Below are 8,284 nucleotides of genomic sequence, written 5' to 3'. Positions count from 1 at the left end.
TGAGAGGAGCATAAGAAAGTAGTCATTTTCACTAACTTTACTTACGTTAGCAACCAAAATATACAATGTCCAGGGCAAATGCTACTATGTAATCCCAAGCTCTTCAGGCAGTGGAGTAGTGGTAATACGCCCGCCTCGCGTCAGACGTGCAGAGTTGAAATCCCGGCGGAGCAGGAGGCATGCGCCGATGACGAGAAAGGGAAGCTCAGTACCAGCGCTTCTCTTCTTTCGATTTGAACCAGTCAGAGTAAGTGCACCAGGGTAAGAGCGAGGCTTTGCGCGAGTCCACAAAGCACACAAACAGTGACGAGAATAGTGGAAACTACGGTCGACTTTGTTCCGCTCGAAAGTCGAAATCATAAGGGTTGAAACAAAATGAAGGACACATTTAGTGACAAATCTTGCGACGTTAATCACCATTTTTATTTCGCATGTTGTCCACAGACTACAATTTCCGTTCACATACTCATAGCAGAACAACGTAAGAAGGCAGCGGGACTCTACGAACGAAGTATAGAAAAAATTACCACTCTGCACGAAACGTCATTGATGTACAGATATAGCGAAGGGACAAGAATTGAATTCTAATTTTACAGTGGTGGCTTTTATTCTACTTAGGGTAAATCTTTTTACCCATATAAAATTTGGGTAGGTGTAGTAAAAACGGATTATTTCTCACGAATTGTATATAAAATTGAATGCTTCAAACTACATATATATTATTAAAGTTTGTAACAGACGGCCAACCATTGTTGTTTCCACTTGTCAAACCCCAATATTCGCTTACCTAGAAGATGAAATACTTTGGTTTCTTCTGGTTTGGTAGTGGAAAAATAACAGTATATGTCACCCCAGTTTATTGCCACAGATTTCATTCCTAATTGTTACCTGGAATAAAAGATGAGTCTAAGATCTGAAAACAACATTCAAAAGGGACCGAAGCTTTGCACTGGAGGTGTAGGTAGGTACCCGTAGAAAAAACGCGTAGTAAATTATTTGGTCTGAATATACTTGGAACAAGTAGAATGAGACTATTTTGAAGAGTAGCTACCATGTATACTAATGCTTGATTTTCATTACACAGATTCTACCAAAGGCTTATCAAATTAAGAACTGTCGCATAGGAATAAAAGTCAGAGCACAAGTCACCCAGGTCGAAATCTAAAACCGGCCTAGAGAGAAGTCATCAAATACAGTTTTTTTCATAGTGAGCAATCAGTGAAGTGAGATTCTGGCGCGAAACACACTTAGTTTTTTCTGTCAACTGTAAAACCAGAATTATAATTTGTGCGAATGTTAAATTTTGGTAGCTCTTAGAGGAAAAAGATGCTAGACATCATTTTTTGGTACCTTACAGATCGAAACAAGTGTTACCCGGTAATAAATTGAAAATAAAAGTTGTCCAACCGCGAGAGGTTAAGAACACAGGTTCCTTAGAGGGGTGTTTGCTTCGATGCGCATGCAATCCGTCGAACGACAGATAATCACAGAAAGTGCTGCACACGTCTAATTAAATATACAACTTTGGGATTAATACAAACTCCCAGCCTGAAGGCTGTAACAACAGCGGTAAAAATGGCATCCATATCACGATTTCCTGAGGGGCAACATTTCAGCCTGTACTGTACCTGGTGCAAATCTACGGATGCTTTACATGAATTCATGATACCAATTATTGGCTCGCCGGCAAGCGATTGGAAGCCATAGTTTTATTCGCTTTTGCCAACCAACTGGTAACCCACACTAGAGGGAATAAGAAGCGAACTAATCTAATCTCCTACAGCGGCACCTCTCGGACGACAGTAAGGACTGACTACCGCACATACAGTTGTCAAAGCATGCATAACAACCGTTTCCCCCTTCACTTTAGCCGTCTGCACAATATTAATACGTATTTTACTGATTCTTAAAGTAATCGAGCTGGCAAATAGTCGAGGTTAAGTTCGGTTGTTTCGACAACCCGGGTTCCATCCAAATGTGTGCGCTTGAATAAGCTGCCAGCCTCGGCCTCATTAGTCTGATCATTTGCTGTAGCAGAAAGAAGGACGCATGAAGCCAATCACAGCAAAACTCCACACAGCCTTTCATCTGTCCCCTCTGACATGCCTGCTGGCATCAAATGCTGGCCTTTAATCGGCTTGGCCGGGTTTTTCCACAGCACATAGGTTTCGTTGAGTGAAATGACCTCAGGCCCATTCAGCGAGTTCAAAGCATTGCTTAGACATGATTTCCACACCTGGAGAGGGTCATTAGTAAACAGCAGACGTTTAATGATGACAAAAATCAGAAAATAGGCGGGATCTATCAGAATGAGTTTGTCATTTTAGAGTCTAGTATTGCAATTACCATCTGTCCATGCAGGCGCATTGCCGAAGGTCAAAGAAATGACATCAGGAGATTTCATCTTCACCACATTTTGGGATAGCATTTTTGGGCAAACAAATGGGTTGTGCACTAGATAAACAAGACTGATGCAAAGATTCCTTATTACCTCAAGACCTAAAAGGTTGCCGGTTCACTTGAATTCGGAGGAAATAGCTACGAAATATTCCAAGGAACAAGTGGTAAATCTAACAATATGTAGGGCCTAAAAAACAGCAGAGATGCCGAACTTATATTACCAGTAAACCAACTCGCTAGAGGAACGGAGGTTGTGAAATTGCTCAGAACAGTAAAAGAATACATTGGAATTCGCTGTTTGTCTGAGCATATAAATTGTACACGGCTACGTCAACACAGGATCAAAACGCTGGAAAATCACATCACCTTCTGCTGCGCATGAGCGGCAGCGATTTAACAAACACAGAGGTCCTGTAAATACTCCGCTGTAGAAAGCTTCAACAAATCATACATTTGTTCACTGCCATATGCAGTATAAAAGCTCTGATAGCTCAAGTCTCAAGCAAACCGTATAAAATTTCATAAAGGAAATTACTCACAAGGTTGCTGAAAACTCATTGACAGTCCACGACAGCCCGACTGTATAAACCTGTCAGACATCAACACCTGAATAGTCCATAAAACAAAGTGACAGAACAAGCTCTTCAGTCAAACGTTAACTACGTCTGAATAGGATAGACACTCAGTAGATAGAAAAATTATTACTTGTCAACAGGCTGTTTTTATCCCATCAGCCGCGGTACTGAAGCAACAACTACTTCTGACTCAGTTTCAACTCACACCTCAAATTAGCTGCATGGGGGACAGTGAAATGGAGTCGGTCAAATGTGTTATCAAGTCCAAGGTGAATTTGTCAATGTGCTTTGTGTGCACTATGGGAGTTGTTATTGACTGACTGAAGTCCTAACCGATTGAATCCATTCCGAGTTGACATTCCGGATTAACAATCTGAACTCAGTTTTGGGGTCAAGCCTGCAGCTGGTGTTTGGAATTTGCTTGGCGATCGATGAGGTGGACTTATGTTTTGGCAGTAAACACTGCTGTAAACACTCAGATTTATCTGGTTAACCCTTAGAAATTAGTGCTTCTATAGAACTCTGCTCTCGGGCAATTAGCAGTGAAAATACAGTTTGTGTAGTGAAATATAGTGCGGACGCATTTTGGGCTAAAACCTGAAAACTGTAACTGTGGGTATGGGTGCGTGCGTGAGCCCGCGATTCATAGGACGTCTAAAAGTGCAGTCCACATGTCTACCACTAAAAGTACCCCAACACTCTTACTGAGCTCCCCCTCAACTCATATGGAAATGTTTGGATGTAGAGTGCTCCAAAGTGGGCGAAGATGCCCCTATTGGGTACAATGTCAACTGCGTGTTTCCTAAGTTGTCGTGTTAGGTCTCTTCAGAAAGCTGGCTTTTAACGATGCTTTCATGAATATCCGCTAATAAAGGCCTAAGAAATTTATCTTTTGTCGCACCATCACTTTGTACGTCTCAGCACTGATATTGAGGTATGTCTAAAATACGTTATAGAGAAAGGTATGCAGAAATGCTGGGTACGTTGCTGTTCTGAAGTAACATTCGTAAACAATGGCCTACGACCCGTACAACACGTCCTTTTGGGAAGCCATGGAGTTAAGCAGAATCCATTAGACAAAAATGCAGATAAACCTTAACGATAGCACTTGAGATATCTATTAACCATCATATTTCGTAGTAGGGAGAGTTGCGTTGCCTGATAGGTCTCAGAAAGACTCCACTTATGTCCATTCGAAGTATTCTCCTAAGTCCTAATGGAGTCTAATTGATGGTAAACTATAGTTTCTGAAGGAATGCGAGTGGAGTGACGACTTCCCACATCCTTTACTTTCTTACTTTATTGATCAAAAGCATAAAGAGCATGTAATCTTCTAAAGCAAACACGACTGGGTGCATTCATTGTCTGGTGAAGGGGAAGTGTGAAACGGACACATTGAATCAGCTTCCAGTCGATGAGGGACCCTATAAACTGAAGAAACTGATTAACAATTCCTGTAGCCAAAGTGAAAATGTGCTTAAAGCTTTACACGAACAGTTACGGCTGACAATGGGTGGGCTTGCTTAGCTTATCTATTGTCCTAATCTGGGCAGTGAAGCTTCCTAAGCACTGCTTTCAACCCGAATTTCATGAGCTAATCGGAGCTAGACGCTTCTTGACAACCCTGTAGGATTTGAGGCAATACCAAGGAAATCGAGATGAGTTAAGTAGCCAAAGTCAAGAGACAACCGAGTCCACACGGTACCGTTAAGATCAAACATTACTCTAAGGTAAGGTTGACTAATGTCAATATATACTTACTAACCCATTCGATTGTACACCAAAGCGTAATCATGCAGACTGAGATCTCTGTGGTCTGTCTCCTCTACGCGTTCCACGATCCAACCGTGTTCACGAATATTTTAACCTTACAGGAAAACTATCATTTCTAAGAGAAGCGGTTAAGTAAGTTCAGCGACCAGGGTAAATTAACGTGTGTCTGTGAAATTAACCAAAAAAAACAGGTCCAGTGGGAGCACTAAGGTGGGATAGCGCATGGCTACCACCGTTAAAATGATGGTAAATAAATTAATGAACGTTGTATCGGTTTGATTTTCAAAGACCCACCATCAATTGAATGAACTCAGTCCCTTCGTTTCCGTTGTGTAAAGTTGTCGTCAACTAGTAAAACTTGTTTGGTTGTTGGTCTGTTCGCTGAGCTTGGCAGTTGGATTGCAAACGTTTCATCACCAATCGAGGTAACATCGTCAGTGCAGGTTTGAGTGGGTTGACNAAGCTCGGCGAACAGACCAACAACCGAACAGCGCACCCGAGCTACCTACATTCCACAACATTCCTAGTAAAACTTGTTTCTTAATACAAACTGTATAGACCTCATCGACATGGTTACGAATCCAAATCTCTAATCCCAAGAGAAGATTTTATCCACAGACCCAAACAATATAAGTTTTACATTCCAGCTGATACTTTTAGTTTTCTTTTGTATGAAATCTCAACATGACCAAACGAACTGTTCTTATTTTGATTGAAAGTTAAATAAGAAAACACCAAAGTATCAGCTTTTCCTTAATCTCGATGGCCAACATTGTAAGTGTGTGGTCAGTTAAGTTTGTCTGGAGGTAGGGTCGAACTGAATTAGTAACTCGAATCGATTGTATAGCAGAGATGTCAGGCCAGTGTACATACACATTTATCTGCAAGCGAAAGATAGTCTGTTAAGCGATCCACATTGGTACACTACTCGTGACATTCTGCATTCATTAGCATCAAATCAATGAAGACCAAAACAAGCTATTTCCCATAGCGCTGACGTGATTCTCATAGGCACCAATTAGCTTGAACCCAATTAGCAAGCCAAAGCCTCTCTCCAAACAAACCACCAAAAAGACAACTGCTTGTAAGATATTCTATCCGGTGATGATGCTAATAAAGTGTGTCCACTAAACTGAAAAGGTAAGGTGAAAATCAGTCAGTTTGTGAGTAGGCCAATAGGATATCTTGCGTAGACTGACTGCGTACATTTTATTTACCGCATTGAGAAACCTAGCTATAGGCATGACCAGAATCCAAAGGCAATGCTAGTAAAAACAAAATAGGAGGGTTTAGAGGAATAGCATTCTGGAATACCGGTGCATATGGAGGGGCATCGATAACGCATGAATGGCGTTCATGGCACATTTGTCAGAAATGAGCAGACACAATGGACTCACACCAAAACTGAAACCGCACCACTTGACTCATCTAAAACAAGTTGACACTACTGCCGCACTACACTGCGTGAAAACTCCACTTGGGCAAGGTCCGTGAAAATTAAGTCGAGTTGGAGTGGTGCTGGTCCAAAAATGCTCTTATTCTATCCCTAAACATTCAATAAATGAAGTACTTTCATTTGAGAGAAGGTTAGAAAAGCACCTTTGGTTCTATCCCTAAACATTCAATAAATGAAGTGCTTTCATTTGAGAGAAGGTTCAACATAAGATCCACGGAATTTCATGAAGCGCAAAATCAAAGTACGGATTGGCTCGCAAATGAAACATCATTTTTACAGCTTTTGAATGAATTCTATCAGTCTACTTGCTACTAACTGCATGCGCTAGGAAGAATGGTGACCTGCGGTCTGCAAACCCGTAGTCAATGCAGACTTCAAATGGAGCCGAAAAGAGCCATTGGATTTCAGTTTCACCAAATGAAATAAATCGTTAGCTAACAATCTACGAGGTGAAAAGTAATGATAGGAAAAACAAAGAACAACTTGACCAATCCAAGTCAAGTTAAGTGGAGCTTTAGGAATACGTATTCACGTCGTCGAACTCACGTTGAAAACTACCTGAAACATTCAACAGTGGACCCTCTAAACACGTAGGCCAGGAGAGATACTATTACACAGGGCCATGATATTAGCTAGAGAGTCAATTGGTTGGGTAGGTGGAAATTATGGCCGGTAGAAGTTAGAACCTGTAACGGGTGTATAAGGTGGAAGTGATCCTAACGAATAACTGGTAGAGAGCGTGCAAAATATCGAAAGGAACTAGCTGGGTGAAGCTAGAACAAACATCAAAATGCCTTCTTAGTGCGAATTTAAGTCAATACTTGAGACTTCACTAAACCTCAAGAGTCATTCTAGTGGTGCCATTTGGCAGTAAGATTTCAGAATGTAGAAGGAAACATTACATTCATTGATGGAGAATACAACTGAGGGGAGCAGAATGTCTTCTCAGTCTCTAGCCTAAACGGCTAGGATTCGAACTCTATTAAGGACAGCTTGAACAGGGAAGGAGAGCAAATAAGATTACTTGGATGTGGTCACACCCAGATAGGTCATAATAAAGGTTCCGAGAAAGGGAAACCGAAAACAATTAGGGGTTGATGACTATCAAGTAGATCGTCGTAACATCAACCGAATTCGACAAAAGAGACAACAGTTTGGCATTTCGCAACACTAAGGGTGACAAGATGTCCACATGAACGACCAATCTCAATTCAGTGCCGTTTGTGGATGCAGACCCACCTCGACCGCACGATGGCTAAAGCAAGTTACTGGTACCAGCATAATTTGCACAGGAATAAGGAGCTGATGGAATTGTGGAGCAGTCGCGATTAGGTTTGATTAGAATCTATTCATGGCCAGCGTGCCGAAAAGCCGCAGTAATTTGGAGTTACGAATAAATTTCCCGCGCATATAGCGTGACTTTTTGAATCATTCCTTAAAAGGATGGTCCTGACGGCATCTCTGATTGTCTCGTTGTTGTCACCGGGTGTAACCAGTTTCCCTTCGAGGTGTGATACAAAGTGGCACACCGAATCTTGAAGGAAAATTTCCTCCGGTGTGGTTTTTCTTTTATGCCACCCGGCATTGATCTCGGGTCGAACGACAAAGCCGTTCACATCAACCGTAGTGAAGAACGGAATTACTGACCAACAAACTCTCATGACTGAAAGCCACATGTGACCTTATTCACTCTTCCTTTGTTTCTACTCAAGTCACGGATGGTGGAATGTCTCCCCCTCACTCGATTGTTTAAGCTCACAGATGTGAGGTTTGTGCTTCACATGGTGAGATCCACGTGACGCAGTGCCCATGGTTTTCATTGCTTCACCGACGCCTATTTTCGTTCTTGCTTGGAATGCAAATAAGTGTTAGTTGTTGTACTGCCAATGTCGACAGTGCGATATAGCTGTACAATGGCCCACACGTTCCTGACAACGTGGACTTTTTGCTTGCTACTCAGCAGAATTTCAAAGCCAGATGACTGTTGCCCCAGATTCACTTGGTTGACCAACACGCGGCTCTCAGTGGAGCGAGGATGCAGACATTCGCGGGCCACTGCAGCGAAACGCCTGCAGGGTGA

The sequence above is a fragment of the Opisthorchis viverrini genome (assembly GCF_000715545.1).
Source record: "Opisthorchis viverrini unplaced genomic scaffold opera_v5_1, whole genome shotgun sequence".
In the NCBI taxonomy this organism is placed as follows: domain Eukaryota; kingdom Metazoa; phylum Platyhelminthes; class Trematoda; order Opisthorchiida; family Opisthorchiidae; genus Opisthorchis; species Opisthorchis viverrini.
The sequence above is the reverse complement of the archived record's forward strand: the minus strand, read 5'-3'. Positions refer to the sequence as shown.